General features: G+C 44.7%; 1 protein-coding gene across 3 annotated transcripts in view; it reads right to left on the bottom strand.

Moving 5' to 3' along the window:
- The window catches only part of CDK5RAP1 (CDK5 regulatory subunit associated protein 1), a 741,070-nt gene that overhangs the window by 241,337 nt on the left and 481,483 nt on the right, over window positions 1–18,250 (bottom strand). The gene's annotated exons all lie outside the window — the stretch shown is intronic.

Here is an 18,250-nt window from a genome sequence, read left to right as displayed (position 1 = left end):
TTGTAATTGGCCTTGATACATGTCCCCAAAACCCATTTTCCCCAAGATGATAAACAAGAATTGCCATTCTACCCTATCGAAAGCCTTTTTGGCAACCAGGGCAACTAGGAGGGCCAGAATGTTTTTCTTATTAACTTTTTCTATGAGATGCGTTACCCTCTTTGTGTTGTTACTCGTCTACCCGCCCCTGATGAAGCCGGATTGGTCTGCACTGATGATGGTTGGAAGAATTTGGTCTAGGCGGTTCGCTAAGACTTTCGTGTATATTTTGGCATCCACATTGATTAATGCGATTGGCCTGTATGATCCGAACCTAGTGGCATCTTTGCCCTCTTTAGGGATCAAGACCACCTTCGCCTCTTCCATAGATGGGGTAATTTGCTCCTTTATGGCAAATTCGTTGAAGAGGGATACGAAGAATGGCATTAGGGTTTCCCGAAAGGACTTATAGAACTCTGCGGTAAATCTTTCCGGGCCTGGGGACTTATTGAGGGGTAACGAGCGTATAGCTCTGTGCACCTCCTTACTGGTGATATTTTGCTCTAGAGATTCCCTCTCCTGGTCTGTAATTTTTGTTATAGGACATTTATGTAAATAAGCGTCCTGTAGAGGAGTATAACTGGTTGTAAAAGCTAGTAAATACCTGTGATACATCTACTGGGTTTGTGCTCATGTCGCATCCTTTGCACTTGATTTTCAATATAGTTTTGTCCTTCTCCTCCTTTCTCAGCTTTCTGGCTAGAAGATTCCCTGTTTTGTTTGCTTTAACATAGTATTTTTGTTTGAGGAATAGTAGGAAGCATTCTGCTGCTCTGGATTATATCCAATTGTCCTTTAATGGATCCATATTCCCTTCTAGTCTCCCCGCTCGGCCCCACCCTCATCATAGCCATTACTCCCTTCAGTTCTCCCTCCAGCTCTCTTTCGCGCAGCTGGACATCTCTTTGTCTGTGGGCTTTGATAGCAATAATCTTGCCCCTTATGGTTGTCTTGAAAGCATCCCACATGTGCGCTGATGTGTCCTCCCAGTTATTATCCCCAAAGTAGTCCCCTATCCCTTCACTGATCTCCTCCCTTATAGTATCGTCCTTGAGCATGTAAGGAGGGTATCTCCATTTCCACAAACCTACGGGGCCTGCCCGCCTTCTAAATATCAGGTTCAAGGGAGTAAGATCGGAAAAGGTTATTGCCCCCAGTTGTATTTCTGATATTCACCCCAATAGCGCCCGGGATACCCATATGTAGTCAATCCTGGACGATAACCGGTGATAACTAGAGTAGAATGTGTACCCTTCTTTGTCTCCTTCATTTTCCCTCCAGACGTAACTAATGCCAGTCTATCCATTCCTTCCCTCCCACCCCCCCTTCCCCAAGTTCCTTTGATGGATTGCCTTGCGTTCCCAAAACCTTCCTACTCCTATCCTTTACGGTGCTCTCCTAACAGTGGCCATCTTGGAATCCCTAATGTATATTTTTAAAACCTAATAAATATTGTATATCTTTTTACTTATGTCACGATGTAATGACCATGGTTCCCTCTGGTCGTCATGGAGAATGCATCCACGACTCACCAGTGATATTTTTTCTTTCAACATGCAGGACTGTGCTGCAGTGCAATTGTGTTTTGCCCGCTCTAGTGTTGACGTGTCAGGCCTGGGCTCCACTTGGGCTTGCTGCTCTGTACCCACAGGAAGCGAGGAGCAGACCTGCGCGTCTCATTGCATGGTATCTGAGTTTTGCCTATCTCGCTCAGCGCTCTAAGCTCTCCTCGTCTCCCCCCTTTTTTGTAACCCCCTTCTGCCTTCCTGGTTGTGTTGCTATTCTCCATCCTGGATTATCCTGTTCCCTTTGACGTACCCTCCTTTGTTTTTTTTCTCCATTGCTCATTCCAGTCATCAATATCTCTGCTGCCTCTCACTTTTGGTTGGATTCCCACTACCCTTTTGGATATTTTGCCCGCCTTGGAATTCTATCTGGATTCACATTGCTCTCTACCTATTTTCCTGGCTGCATATCAGATCTACGAAGATCCTGAAGACTACATTTTTAAACAGATTTTTTCCTTGCTGTTGGAAGGTTTTCTCTCCTGTTTTTAGCATTCTGCTCCAGACCCCAACCAGCCTGGGAATACGACTAATCAAGCAGAGTGGCGTCTGGGGAGTCTCGCCCCAATCCTCACGACATCCGCACCCGGCATAAGACTCATCAGGGATTGTCTTCACTCAAGGCATCACGCAGGAAGACTCAGGTGAGCCTAACCATAGACGATACTGACAACTTAACTGTCTAACTGCAATTACTGGAGTGCTCTGTGTGTGTCTCAAAGTAGCACTTAACCACTCTCGCACCCCACCTTAGCCTAAGCCTTACCGCTGTGCTACCTACCTTGATTGGGTTTGGCTAGATGTCAGCATCTTTCCTGTTGGCCATGATAGGTTGGCCTTCATTTTGGAAATCTAGCTTAAAGGAATAGTGTGCTCAGAAATATTAGTGTCCCGAGGGTTCGAGCATGTGCTTATAAGCATACGTTGATCGATCGTACAAACATTTCCAATGCACCTTACCGTAGTTTTCCTCTTTTGAACACATGCAAAATCAAACAGCAGGGCACGGCCATCTTGTGATAATCTGATCCGTTGCTGCATCGCCCAAGGTGGACTGCCCTGGCGGCACTAAATCATATCCCCCGCCCCTGAGGCTGAGATCACTAGACGCGTACCACCCATTTTACAACGCCAATGCACGTCTCCTGTCAACATTCTCTGCGCTTCAGCTAATGACGTGTCTCCATTGAAATGGCAGGACGCCGCTTTCCTCAATAAATAAACAGGCCGCTTCTCAACAGACAACATCAGATTTCCTTTTACATTCCTTTCACTGTCTTTTTCGGAGTATTCTGTGCCTCATTTCTGTGCTCTGGTCAGCTACCTTCGTTGCTTGTAGCCCGTGCGAACAGATACTAGTACCATTACTATCCATTTTTTTTCTTCTTCATAATGGCAACAATACAGCCCTACTATTACGAGACGCAGTATTCCAAGGCGGAATTACTCGAAAGAGAAAGATGCGAAAATGATGGGGCTTCGGATGACAGTTGGAAGGACGATTCAACAGATCAAGAGCCTGAGCCTAGTCGCATTGACGGCGTTTCCACCTGTTGTACCTGCAATCGGTGCGCGCTTATGCCAACCGAGGAGAAGAACTGCTGCTGCAGAGAATACTCTGGATGCTTGTCCTACATATCGGAAGGCGAGACACGGCCGCAATGCGTTACTGAGCTGCCAGACTTCAGGGCAGCCTGCCTCACACGGTCCGTGTTGAGGATTATGACGGTGCTTATGCATGAACTTCACGCAACAGTTCACCGTCGCAATACAAGCAATGAGTAAGTGTACTCTAGTGGTGATGTAACTTAGGCCTCTACCATTTCATGGTTGTCTCCTATATTGTCGTAACTTTGATCTATCATTGCCAAACGAATGTAGTCTTGCAATTCTATACATCACTCGCAATTTGGGGAAATCATAGTGGTCTCCTTATGTTTATGTCATGTACAGCCATGAAGCAATATTTCTTTGTGTCCCAAATGTAATGGAATACATAGACGTTCAATACTGTACAGTGCCATTGGATACAAGAATTGTCATTGGCAACTAAGGTTTAATACACTAATCTTGTTGATTTAAAAACAGTTTGTGTCTTTCTCTTTCACAGGTGGTACAGGCTGGTGGCCTATCGTTCGTTTACATGGTGACTTCATGGGAGGCTTGGACACCGCGTTCAACGAGTAATACCCACCTGTGTCGTTGGTGCCATTAGAGAAACTTTCCCGAGTGACAGCGGTCATTACAGGGGATTTTCCCTCACTGTGCTGCAACCAGAACTTTATAATGTGTAGTACATTTGTTCCATCAAAATCAGCAACAAAATAAAACACAACGGAACTATCATCAAAGGTTGTTTCAATTTTTCAGTGATTCAAGTGTGTCTCCATTCAGCAGTGTTCCGGCCCTTTCCTGCATGCCTCATGCCCATCCATCCCCCCTCCATTATAAAAGGCATTTCGCACCAGTGGATGTGCGCTGCCAAAGGGGGCTGGCAGGGATGGGAACGGCCAAGGTGCCAAACACCATGCACACTTTAAAGGTATCTTACGTGCAGGGGTCATTATTCACATGCCCTCCTCAGAGCCCGTGTCTCCAGGTAGGATCCCCTGAAGCAGGCCGTGCACCTACAATCCACATAAGTGTGTCTCCATTCAGCAGTGTTCCGGGCCTTGTCTGCACGCCTCAGGCACATCCATCCCCCTCTATTATCAAAGGCAGTTCGCACCAGTGGATGCGCGCTGCCACAGGGGGCTGGCAGTGGTGGGAACGGCCAAGGTGCCAAACACCATGTACACTTCAAAGGTATCTTACGCGCAGGGGTCATTGTTCACATGCCATCCTCAGAGTCCGTGTCGCCAGGCAGGCTCCACCTGAAGCAGGCCGTGCACCTACAATCCACATAAGTGTGCCTCCATTCAGCAGTGTTCCGGGCCTTGTCTGCACGCCTCAGGCACATCCATCCCCCCTCCATTATCAAAGGCAGTTCGCACCAGTGGATGTGCGCTGCCAAAGGGGGCTGGCAGGGGTGGGAACGGCCAAGGTGCCAAACACCATGTACACTTCAAAGGTATCTTACGCGCAGGGGTCATTGTTCACATGCCCTCCTCAGAGCCTGTGTCTCCAGGCAGGATCCCCTGAAGCAGGCCCTTCACCTACAAACCACATAAGTATGTCTCTCCTTTCAGCACTGTTCCGGGCCTTGTCTGCACGCCTCATGCCAGTCCATCCCCCCCTCCATTATCAAAGGCAGCTCACACCAGTCGATGTGCGCTGCCAAAGAGGGCTGGGGGCTGGGAGGGGTTGGAACGGCCAAGGTGCCAAACACCATGTACACTTCAAAGGTATCTTACAAGCAGGGGCCATTGTTCACATGCCCGCTTCAGACCCTGTGTTTCCAGGCAGGCTCCCCCTGAAGCAGGCCGTGCACCTACAATCCATATAAGTGTGTCTCCATTCAGCAGTGTTCCGGGCCTTGTCTGCACGCATCAGGCACATCCATCCCTCTTCATTATCAAAGGCAGTTCGCACCAGTGGATGTGCGCTGCCAAAGAGGGCTGGCAAGGGTGGGAACGGCCAAGGTGCCAAACACCATGTACACTTCAAAGGTATCTTACGCGCAGGGGCCATTCTGCACATGGCCTAGTCAGACCCTGTGACTCCAGGCAGGCTCCCCCTGAAGCAGGCCATGCCCCTGCAATCCACATAGGAGCACACCATATGCACGTCATTCATTCACATATACAAACTCTTTTCTAATTCTTTATAAACCACTTGATATTTATCATGAGAACATCTTTGAGCACTGCAAGTCAACTCGTGAACGTGCTACCTGAGAACTTCTGTGACCACATGCGAGTCAGCTCGTCGCTGTGCTACCTTTGAACATCTCCCTGTTCTCCTGCCACTAACTACCCTGCTTGCTGAATCTAACTGTTTGTTGGTCAAGGTAAGGTCATGTCACCTAATCATATCTCCTTGATCTCTAAATTTCTATCTATTTCGAAGGAACGTACCCAGTAGTGTTATGTTCATTCATCTCATTACCATTGACTTGATTTTCATTTGTTATGTTATCGATATATAGCAATTGTCATCAGTGTCAATTGGGATCGAATTGCATCCTTCGCGGACCTTGTCTATAAGCATGTTTCCTTTTGATGCACGATAGTACATTGTGTCACATCAATGAATTGTTTATGAAAGTTATCCTATTATACAGCTGGCTACACAACACTGGTTTTGCTTCAGTGACCAAAACATAGATTGCATAGAAAAAATGTATGGTATAATTCCATCTTTCTCACGCTTTTATGTAAAGTAATTTTCTAATAATGTTGACCTTATTTTTTACAGAATTTCCAACAATGCCTGCATGCACGGTTTACGGTTGCCGTTCAAGACCCATAACAAACTTAAAGGCACTACAATGCGTGTATTCTCGAGGAATATAGATCTAATAAGAGAATGGGTCAGATATTGCGGATTTGCGCCGGAAGAGCTTGAAAGTAGAGCACATGAAGTCTTGAGGGACTCGAGGGGTGATCTGCAGCCCGCACTTTGCCACGAATATGTACGACCAATCGAAGTACACAAAGAAGCATTGACTCAGAACGTCTCATAAATTGCTTCCAAATGCAATTCCGACTATATTCATGCACAAGCCGCCTCAGGTGAATCACGGTTCCTGATTTGGCTGTAGGCCTTGGGGTACTAAACAGGTAACTAAATAGACGGATTGGTGTTTTAGGTGTAAATGTCCCTTATAATACCTTTCATATTTACAAGATTGTATTGCTTTATAACTAAACCCCATTTTGCTAAACATCTGTCCTTGGTTTTAGGAGCATCATTGAACATGATTTATGGGCACAGATAACTATGCTATAGTGCCCTTTGAAATAAGCATAAACATTTCGTAATCTGTCTCTTTACATGCCGATTTTTAAGATTAGCATTTCTAAATCAAATCAAATTTTCCCTTTACAACTCCATGACTATGCACTGAATAGCATATCAGGTAGTTTTATTTAGCTTTTCAGTTCCGGAAATGTTTTATGCATGGATTTTGAGATAATATGATCAAATTTACATATTGTGTCGTTCGTTTACACAATGTTTATTTTACGTTTTTTATTGATATGTACCATGGTCTGCGTCACATTGTGTGTGTTCAATTCAATTTTTTCATCCATACTAAAACAAGTACTGTGTTAAAAGGAGATGCTGATACTTGGACTACAATTACATCATCCCTCGTAGTTGATCCAGAGCCAGAGGTATGCGTACTGACAGTTCCCTAGAATGAAAGAAAGTAGGTCCTAGATCTGATACTATTAGACAGTGACATTATTATAAACAAGCAGCTTTTGCAAATTGCTTTAGTGCAACATTTCAATCAGTGTGTTTCACACAGTCATCTTTGATCGAGTAAACTAGCCATCAATCAGGTGAAATTCGAAATGTATATTTTGACTTAATGACATACACAGTGTACAAGTGTATCTGTGTAAGCCATGTGTGCAATGGAATAATTTGATTTCAAATACGAATGACTTATTTTTAATGGATACTCTTTTCTAGGGATGTATACAAGATCGGGATATAGAAGAGAAGGCACGTGGATCCGAGTCGGTGGACCAGCTTCCTGGTGCAGTCGTTACAGTGAAGAAGAAGGTTTCACAGAAAAGCAAGAAAAATACGGTAAGTTACAAACAATTTAATTTTCAAACAGGGTTTTTTGCTGGTGCCTTCATAACCTGCTTTTTTTAAAATCTAAGTTGTCCAATACTGCATGTTGGATTTACATTGAACATGTTTTTCCAACCTGTCTTCTAGTTGCCCGATGGTGTACGAACTATGCAGACACAGACAGCGACAGAAATCAGAGATGCTGCTTGCCAAACTGATTTCACCATGGAGCAACTATTATTTGAGGCGCAGCGTGTTCAAATCAATAAGCAGACTCGAGATGCTTTTGCCCAATGGCCAGAAAATGAATTTAATGTGACAGCGAAGCCAGCAAAGTGTTGTTGGACCATTGCTACAATGCGACTGCTCCACCAGATGAAGATGAAACTGAATGCAATGAAGATGCTTTTGAATTAGTCGCAGACCACTTGACACAATCGACACCTGCCAAAAAAGGGCCACCCAAAAACCATTTGACATTGATGTTTTCTCCCATTCATGTTCAAGTAACAGACGGTGAAATGACAGAGACTGAAGCATCAATACAATTGACCAAGGAACTAGACAAAGATCTCGACTATAGTATGTCCAGCTTGGCTGATATGTCAACCACAGTTCAGTCAGAAACAACATTAATGCCGGGTGATAGTCTAATAAAGAAGCCCAAATACATTGTATTCGACAGCAGCTTGATTGAGATTATAATGATGCTGAAATGTGTGTTTCAGTGAGAGGGGAAGTATGTGGGAAGCCATTGATGAATGTGACTCCTGTATTACAAGGCAGTAACCTCAAAATACATGCCACCTTTGAAATGCTCCAAGAAAAATGTTCATGTCCGCTCAACCAATGCTGGGGAAACTGCCAGCTGGGAATCTACTGTGTGCAGCTGCTTTACTTTTCAGTGGCTCTAGTTTCAGTAAGCTGTCTAGTTTCTGTCAATTTGTGGTAACCCATTTCCTTTCTAAAACGCAGTACTACAAATATTGTCAATATCTATTCCCTGCCATTAGTGAAGCTTGGAAAATTGAACAAATGTCTATTCAAAGTACATTCTCCGAAAAACGGTTCAGGCCTGCAGGCGATGGACAGTGTGACAGCCCCAGATTTTCAGCAAAGTACTGCACATACCACTTTCAGGACATGGAAACTAAAAATAATGTGAGTTCAGTGGTCGTGCAGGTGTCCGAATGTAAATCCTCAGTGGCCATGGAGAAACTTGGTTTTATAAAATCACTGGAAGTTCTCCAATCGAAGGGGATGCAAATCGACCTCATAGCCACGGACAGACATGTTTCAATAGCCAAGACAATGAGAGAGCAGTTTCCAAATATTCACCATCAATTTGATGTATGGCACGTTGCCAAATCAATCAATCAATCAACAAAAACATCTCAGCTGCAGGGAAAAAAAAGGTTCTGAAAATATTTTACAGTGGTCCCAGTCTTTCAGCTACCATCTTTGGTGGAGCTCCAACACTTGTGATGGGTCTGTGGAAATTCTACTAGAAAAATGGCGGTCACTAATGCATCACTGTTCCAACGTTCACTCTTGGACAGAAAACCAACATTTCAACTAATGTGCAGATGGCCCTTTGTCGCCGGAGCAGGAACGGACGGAGAAGTGGTTGATTCCATCTTCACCTCCACACAAAGCCCTTGAGAAGATTGTGTTTGATAAAACTATCAAGAGATCTGAAGGGACTCACAGAATTCTGTCACACTGGAGATTTGGAGATGTTCCACAATATGTGCCTAAAGTACAGGCCAAAGAGATTGCATTTCGGCATAGACGGGATGCAATACAGGACATTACTAGCGGTATTAGCGCATAATGAGAATGTAGGGCGTGAGCAATTGAGGACTGTGGGAAACTTTGGGTTGCTTCGCTACACAATGGCCTTTACGAAAAGAAGCAAAAAATGGGTGGTCGAGCCAATATATGAGGAAATGGAATTCGATTTTGTGAAAGATTTTATTATGACTGTCTTGGAGATACATACTCACAGAATCGCGCACGATTTTGTTCCGAGGACACATACATTGCCACAAAACATTGCCAACATGCCCTGTCCACCTAAAGCAGAGCTCGTGGAACAGTTCACTTCCAGGTTCAAATGATTACCATCTGTTTTTTTGATCAACAATGTTCTTATGAAGTGTCCAAATAAAGCATCCAATTTGTCTTTTGAAATCTATCGTCTTTGTCGAATATTTTTTTCAACAAGTACCATTTTTACGAATGCCATACAATGTAACGCTGTGCTTTCACACTTACCAGTTTTGTCAAGCTACTGTGGGACCTTCACTGATCGTGGGAGGGCCAGATGGTTAACAGCATGAAAGCAACTTTGGGGTTCTGCAGTTGCCTTACCAAACAGTTGCCCAAATAGCTGAATAACTACTCGTCCCACAAAAGGGTTGAGACCTAGGCTAGATAAGATACTGGGCACGCAAGAACTACTGACATCGGAAGTGCCTCAGAAGTGGCTGTTGGTGTCACGACCCTCAGCCTTGATCCCCACTGGCAAGCCCATTGGCCAGCTGGAATCAGTGCTCGAATCACTAATAAGGCCTGGCATCCACTTCTCATGCCCTCTTGGGGCCAGGCTCATCAGTAAGGAAAGACATCTGCTTGAGGAACTACTTTATTTAGGCTTTTAGCCAACATGGAGGCATTCACATAGCTTGGTTCGTAGAACCAAGCTATGCGGTCTAGTGTTTTGGGTGTGGCGGTCTAAGGACTACTTTACAGTGGCTATTTAAACCACACCCAAACAAGACAACATGCTTTGCGTTACTTTGATTCTAGCAACGTGACGCTCACTGTGTCCAGCTTTCTCACAAGCCTGGTGAATTCCGGACCTGCAGAAAAACCAAGAACATCGTTAGCAGCAGAATCTTACCTGCATTCATCATCCTTCACTGCTCGCAGATCCTGGGCAGCTCTGTTGGTGGAGTTCTCTGCCCGGATCGAAGGACCTGAGAAAAGGAGAAAGACATCATTAAAGGAGATAGTGGAGACATTACAACCACAAAGCGCTTAAAGACTTACCTGGTTGGTTGCTTTTAGGCAGGCATAGCTCCGGAACTCCATCTGCACAGGGAACTTACCACGATCTACAAATAGAGAAAAGCACAGGTCAGTGAGGACAAGACATCGCTGCGCTACGCAAAGTGCCTCCTTACCGCATCATAGCACTATAGCGTGCCATCATCTCCCGGTGAGAACCAGCATATCCAGTTCTCCAAGCGGACACTCCGCGCTCCTAGGGAGATAAAAAAAAGAGACATTTAGAACAGAGAAAAGGCATGCAAGAATTACGACGCCATCAATCGCAATAAGACCTACCTGAAAGACACTACAAGGGCAGCAGTCAGTGAAGTAACTGGACCGCCCGTGCCCACAAAAGACAATGCACTCCTGCACCAGAGACCAGGATGGAGAGCCCACCGATTCCGACAACCAGGTGAGAAGAGAACCTGGAGGGGCTGGAAACACAAGGGAGGTGGGGGAAAAACGTACCTTGGTCGCCCAGTCCTAATATAGTCTTCATTTCCAGGCGGAATCCCATCGACACAGAGACCACACCAGGGAATCATTGGGAAGGGCACCAACGATCAACTGGCTGGGTGGCGTCCCCGTGTATTCCAGGTGAGCGTAACAGTTGGGCTGGGAAGACTGCAAGTTTGCTCCTACTGCGGACCCTCCTTGTGGTTTCTGAATCTTTTGGATCTTCTGGAACATCGCCATCCGTAAGCAGAAGCTTACTTGTTGCCGTAACGCGGCACAAATCTAACAACTCTACCCCTCACGCACGCCACTCCGCCCTCCCCATCTCCATGTCATCAACTATATCAGGGAGGTGCGCGCGCATCGCACATCGGAAGTGCCTCAGAAGTGGCTGTTGGGCTGTTTGGCGAGGGGCGAGCGGTGAGGCAACCCCGAATCCTACTCTATCACACACTCGTTCACCCTTGTTGTGACTACTTGAGTGTGCTATATTAGTTTCTCTGTGTTTTGTGTGACTTATATTACATAGTTTTCTAGTGCTGACTTGTTTGCAAACAATTGCATATTCCTTGTAGGCACTATTTTCTACTGTTATATTGTAGATTTCACAATGGAAATTACACTGAGGAATGGGAAGCGTTTTCGTGACCCTCCTAAAAAATCACTTGGTAGTAAACTGCCCGCTCCACATGATTATTCTAAGAATCGACTCCTCAGCGGCAAACGATCGCTACTATCAGTCTCTGTACAGAATGATGTGTCTTTAGCACACAAAGCCACTTCTCTTACCTCTCCGGCAGTTCGAACACAAGCACTTGATGTACAGATAGAGGCTAATCAAGTTCAATTGAACTTACCATTTTCTCTAAAAGCCGCCAATGAATCAGAAATAAAATTTAGAGCAACTGCTACTGGTGTAATAAATGATACTCATAACCAGGAAGGAGCAAATGATGTCACATGTGCGCTTGTTTCAGACACCTCTATGCTCGTGCCTGGTATAATAGCAGCACTAGAACGACACATAAGTCTCTCGCTTGGGCCTTCGACTCCAGCTTCGTCCTCAAGTGCATTTTGTGAACAGGTGCACTTTCATCCTGTATCTCTACCTCCTCCTTCCTCCCTAGCTTTACCCGCTAACAGCATTAAACTTACCTCCTCATTTCGTCCTTCCCGTAGGTCTGTAAGTTCGCACTCAAGAGAACTTTTAACACAACAGTACATACTTTCTCTGGATAACATAGTGCTTGAATCTGAACATAAACACAATTGTGATTCATTATCTGATCCCAATTAGGCCCACTCTCCTGTTTCCTCTATTCCTCAAGACAGGGACTCGTCTCAAGCAATGGAACAAGAGCTTCATAATTTTCCGGTGCTTACCAGAATCCTCAACCTTTTGGATAAAGGACATGAATATACACATCACTTGCTTAAAGAATTGAGAGGCATTATTAGACTCAATACAGAAAAGCTCTCTAAATTGGAAGGCTTTATTCTTGCACAGGAAGCATGCCATACATTTCATTTAGCATGTCCAGAAAGAGTAGCTGTAATTGTAAGCAAGAACCTCATTCCAATGACTCCCCATGCAGTGTTGTTTACCACAGGCACTCCACAAAACTGCAACATGAGAGACAATTGCAAGTGGAAAAAATGTTGTTCAATGCAAAGTTAGCCCCTCCAGTTTTTCTCCCAATTCCTTTTTTGGCTCCTGAAGACACTCAAGATGTTGACTCGCCAGATAGTTCACCTGCCATCAAAGACATTATAGATGAAGTAGTTTCAGCCCCTGTGACATATTGTGAGCTGCCAGGGACTGAAAATGCCTACTACACTTCACGTAGAACGTTTATCAAAAAGCTTTAAAAACAAGACACATTGCGAAAATCAATAACAAAATGTCTAACAAGGAATCAAATGCCGTTTCTTTTTTCAATTGTTCGACAAATACACATATTTTGAAAACTTGTTCTGATAAAGTTGGTGTGTCTCCATCTGAAGATCACCATCTGAATCTCAGTCAACTTAACGAAGAAAGTAAAAATGCACTACAAATTAAGACGAAGCAACTGGTCCAGAGTGGTGCTTCTGTGAAAAATTCAATTCCTTCACATTCAACAACACATACTGTCGTCTTTGAAGTTGAGCCAGAAAAGAACTGTGCTCTTCCTGTGATACCTACAAATCTAGCTCAAGAAGCACCTACTACGCTGGTACAGGCAAACATGAGTACCTACTTTCCCACTATAGAGAACAAAAAAACCTTGCTGCTGACTCATATAATTCCATCTACTGCGACTAATATGGGATTGGTTAAACCTACCCCTATTTCAGCCAGGTAGTCATTCATGCGCCCCCTTCTTCCACTATTACTGAACCTGTTGGTCCTCTACCTCTTATTAGTTCCATCATTTCCAGTCCAGAACTTCAATGCAACTTGAATTTCAACGACAACATCCCTACACGTGATCCTCCAACAGGTCCTCATGTAATGTCTGCACAAGCCTCTGTTATAGCCAAAGTTGAGAATGTTGCCTCTATAACATCACCTTCCTTTCCTTTGGTTATACATAACGCTACACTTTTATCTTTCCATGAAATTCCGTGTGAAATGCGAACTACCATCAGATGGATTAGCAATTCTCAAATGAATGGCTCGGCATGCATAAACCATGCCTACTTAATGAACTTGTTTTATAAAATTCCATCCTTGCTGAATCTTATTTCTCAAGATGTGGAATGGATCTGACTTGCTAATACCAATAACAATCGAATGCTATGTAAAGTACAATCACCAATCATAGCAAAACTACTTTGGGAGTTTAAATCTGACTTAGCCTTATTAGGGCTTGAACTTCAGGCATTTTCCTCTCTTGAAACTGCTTGGTCATTCTTGGAATTTCAACCTCCTATTGCAGTCACTTATCCTACTGAAACTGAATCTTCTTCCTCTAAATTGAATGACAACTCTCAGATTCTCGTACAATTGGCCTCCCTTACAACCGCACTTAATGGTTTAATAGGGTTAGCACCCCTTATGAAAACAGTAGCTCCAAATTCATTAGCTACTACTTCATAATCGCATGAATTGTGCATTCAGTCTTGGAACTGTTGCAGGTTTAAAAACCTTAAAATATGTTTTTCTTCTATTGCTGCTCATACAGCCCTTGCTATTCTATTCATACAGGAAACCACGAGTATAAATGACATTCAGCTTGATGGCTTCACCTCTTTTCACAATCCAGCTATTCAAAAAAGCATTGGGCGACCCTCTGGAGGTCTCGCAATACTTCTCAACAATAACCTGCATTTTACAATAAATCGTACTTCCTTTCTTTCTTGGTTGCTTTCAGTCTATTTACTCCTCTTCCTAAAAATCTCATACTCATTTCTCTCTATTGGAATCCTGTTACTCTACCTATTGATTCTGCGATCAATGCACTTAATAACATTTTTCTTGAACTATTGATAAGTAGTCTTCACGTGGAAATCCTATTAGGAGGTGATTTCAATGCCTCTATTCATTACCACGCTTTGACATTTTACCTCTTGTGTCTGCGCTCAACAAGCGCTCTTTCTCTAATGGCATAATATGGTCCTGTTTCTTCAAAGACTGGGACTTATATCTAAAACCTCCTAAATCGTTTGTATCATTCCACACATGGCAGAAAGGATCTGCATTTTCTACAATTGATTTTATAGTGGCCTCAAGAAATGTATCGGGCCTACTTTCGCCTGTTGCCATTTTTCCCTGCCTGACCAGCGATCATTTTCCGATTAAAACGGTGATGACTTTAACTGTCAATATATCATCTAACCCTGCTTTAGCTCAAATTGATCGCGCTACATTGTCAATACAATGGAATGCCTCAACATGTAGACGATTAACCATTCTTGTTAACCGTGATCTCTGGTCATATTCACACGAGGAAGCCTGTGTCACGGAATTCCCCCTTTCTCACGTGGGAGCGATCCTTGCAGGATTTCTTGGGCGGTGTCTTCTTACGCACGGACCTGGTCTTGTATAAGCCCGCGCGAGCCTCTTCTGGCTCCAGCGTGAGTTCAAAGCTCCAGGATTCAGACACTCCGGGATCCAGGAGCGAATAAGGTAAGCACACAGCAAACGAGTCTGGAAAACAAGGAGGAAGGAAGAGGGCAATGGGAAAGGAATTAGGAGGTCCAGGAACAAGGACAACAGTGTAGCGAACTACGGAGCACACGTCTAGTCGCTGCTTGCAGTAGCATTGAGACGCGCGGGCCCACAGGGGCGCGTCCTATTTGTAAATACGCTGTGTCTGACGTAAGGACAAGGAAGATGTTGCACGTTAGACGGTCATGTTGGGAGTATCAATGAGTACAAGCCCCGTTGTGACAAGGACCATGAAGTCCAAAAGGGGCGTGTTCTGTGGGTCATGACAGCATGCCCCCTCCGAAGACTCGTTCCAGTGGGAAGACTCATCCCAGGTGTATGAGATATCTTCTGAGCAATCGAGGGGTATTCAGGTTAGAAGCTGGTTCCCAGGTTCTTTCACTTGGAGGATATCCTTTCCATTCAACCAGGTATTGAAGCTGACCCCGTTTATACCTGGAATCGCATATTCGGGACACTTCATATTCCACTTGATCGTCCACCACCACCGGAGGGGGTCTGCAAGATTTCCGGGAAGATCGGATGTAGGGTTTTAATAAAGAAGCATGAAAAACTGGGTGAATCTTCTTCCAGGAGTCGGGTAGCTTAAGTCGGTATGAGATAGGATTTATGATTTCCTTGACGGGAAATGGACCATAGTACCGGGGGGCCAGTTTGTTTGGCCTTAAGTGTCGGGGTAGTAGCTTCGAGGACAACCATACTTGATCACCAACTGCATATGAAGGCCCTGGTCTTCTTTCAGAATTAGCATTTTGTTTAGTTCGTATTCTGGCCTTCTCCAAGTGTTCCTTGGCTTCCTTGTGTACATTGATGAGTGTTTCCATCCAGGAGTCAACGGTATGAACAGGTGTGGGATGTGGAAGAACAGAGGGTAACACTGATGGATGGAATCCTTGACTGCAATAAAAGGGGCTGGTGTTGATTGCCGAATGATCGGAATTGTTGTACGCGAACTCAGCCACGGGTATTAGGAGCGACCAGTCATCCTGAAACTTAGTGGCGAAACAGCAAAGGTATTGTTCCAGGGTCTGGTTTACACGTTCCGTAGCTCCATTGGGTTGTGGATGATAACCTGATGAGAGAGCGAGTTGGATTCCCAGTATGCGACAGAGATGTTTCCAGAATTGTGAGACGTATTGAGGTCCTCGGTCTGATATGATCTTGGAAGGAAGTCCATGTAGGCGGAAAATGTGTTCCAGGAAGATTCCAGCTAGCTCTGATGAGGACGGTAGTTTATGCAGGGGTGTAAAGTGAGCCATGTGAGTGAACAAGGCAATGGTAACCATGATAGTCGTGTATCCCCTGGAAGGTGGCAATTCCACAATGAAGTCTGTAGCGATGAATTCCCATGGTCTTGTTGGTAGAGTAGGTTGTAGTAGGAGACCTGCTGGTCTCTTGTTATCGTGTTTGTTCTGACTACTAATAGAACAGGCTTGGATGTACAGTTGTACGTCTGTCTTCATCCTAGGCCACCAAAATTGTCTTTGTATGAGACGGAGGGTGTTGGTGACACCACAATGTCCAGAATTAAGGGTATCGTGGCAGAGGTTGATTATCCTTTGTTGTAATTTCTGTGTGGGGATGACTAGAGCATTATCCTTGAACAAGTATCCATCCTTGATTCTTAGATTCCATTGTCTCTTCCTTGAAAAATCCTTCCAGAGCTCAGAGCATTGGGTTTGTATCCGAATTTCTTCGAGGAGACTGACTGCTTGAGCCTACAAAAATCGTGTAGGGAAACATCTTGGGATAGGTCCGGTCTTCAGTTGTTTCATAGTCAGGACGTCGGGCTAAGGCATCAGCAATTATGTTCTGTGATCAGGGGACATGATGGATGTGGAACTGGTACTGGGCAAAGAAGAAGGCCCAACAGGCCGGACGACTGTTCCTACACTCCAAGGATTGTAGAACTTGAAGGTTCCGATGGTCCGTGCGGACCTGGACTGGATGTCTCGCTCCCAGGAGTAGGTGTCGCCATTCGGTGAAGGCTTGACGGATGGCTAACAGTTCCTTTTCCAGGACAGAGTAATGTGTCTCACTGGGAGTCAGAGTTCTTGAAAGATAAGCAATGGGGTGTTCCATCTTGGCCTCGAACTCTTGCTTCAGCACTGCTCCTATGGCGTAGTTAGAGGCATCCGTCTCCACTATGAATGGTTGATTTATGTCGGGTTGGGCTTGAGTAAACTCTGTCTTTAAACGTTGGAATGCCTTGTCTTGAGGTGTAGACCAGAGAAAGGGAGTGTCTTTCTTCAAGAGTGCAATGATCGGCTGAACAATCTCCGAAAAGGCGGGTATGAACTTCCGGTAGAAATTGGCTAGCCCCAGGAAGGATTGAACTTGTTTCACAGAAGTGGGAGCCGGCCAGGATAATATGGCTTTTACCTTTGACTGATCCATACCAATTCCTTCTGGACTAAGGACAAATCCTAGGTAATGAACTGAGGTCACTTTAAAGAGGCATTTCTCGGGTTTGGCTAGGAGTCTATGTTCACGTAGTCGTTGTAAGACAGCCTTAACATGTTATTCATGCCTTAGAAGGTCCTTGGAATAGATCAGGATATCGTCCAGGTAGACGATGACGAAGATGAACAGCATATCGGAGAACACCCTATCCATGAAACGTTGAAAGATGGCAGGGGCATTAGCAAGTCCAAAGGGCATTACCAGATATTCGAAGTGTCCAAAGGGCGTTCGAAAGGCTGTTTTCCATTCGTCTCCTTCCATGATACGGATCAGATGATAGGCACCCCTGAGATCCAGTTTCGTGAAGATTACAGCTCGTCTCACCGCTTCCAGGATATCCGAGATCAAGGGTAAAGGGTAGCGGTCCTTGAGGGTGCATTGATTTAATCCATGATAATCGAGGCAAGGTCTAAGTTCCTTGGTGTCCTTCTTGGGAACAAAAAACAGTGAGGTTCCAGCTGGGGATTTCGATGGTCTTATGGTGCCATTTTCAAGGTTGGTATCCAAGTATTCTAGTAGGGCTCTCTTTTCAGGTTCCGATAGGATGAACATCCTCCCAAAGGGAATCACTGCTGAGGGTTCTGTGTCTATGGCGGCAGTTTTCAGGTCTGTGAGGAGGCAGAGCCTGGACTATGGCAGTTGAGAACACATCAGCATAATTCTAATAGGCCTTTGGAACCGATACGATATTGGAAACCATCAGTGGAACTTGCTGATCTATTGATGGTTCTTTGGAAGGTGTCACGAATGATTCCAGGAATAGACAGTGAGACATACAAAACTCAGATCCAAGAAATATGGATCCTGCTGCCCAGTTGATATAAGG

Source organism: Ambystoma mexicanum, chromosome 3p, assembly GCF_040938575.1.
Source record: "Ambystoma mexicanum isolate Mex_15411 chromosome 3p, UKY_AmexF1_1, whole genome shotgun sequence".
Lineage (NCBI taxonomy): Eukaryota > Metazoa > Chordata > Amphibia > Caudata > Ambystomatidae > Ambystoma > Ambystoma mexicanum.
This window is presented reverse-complemented; position numbering and strand designations above follow the sequence as displayed.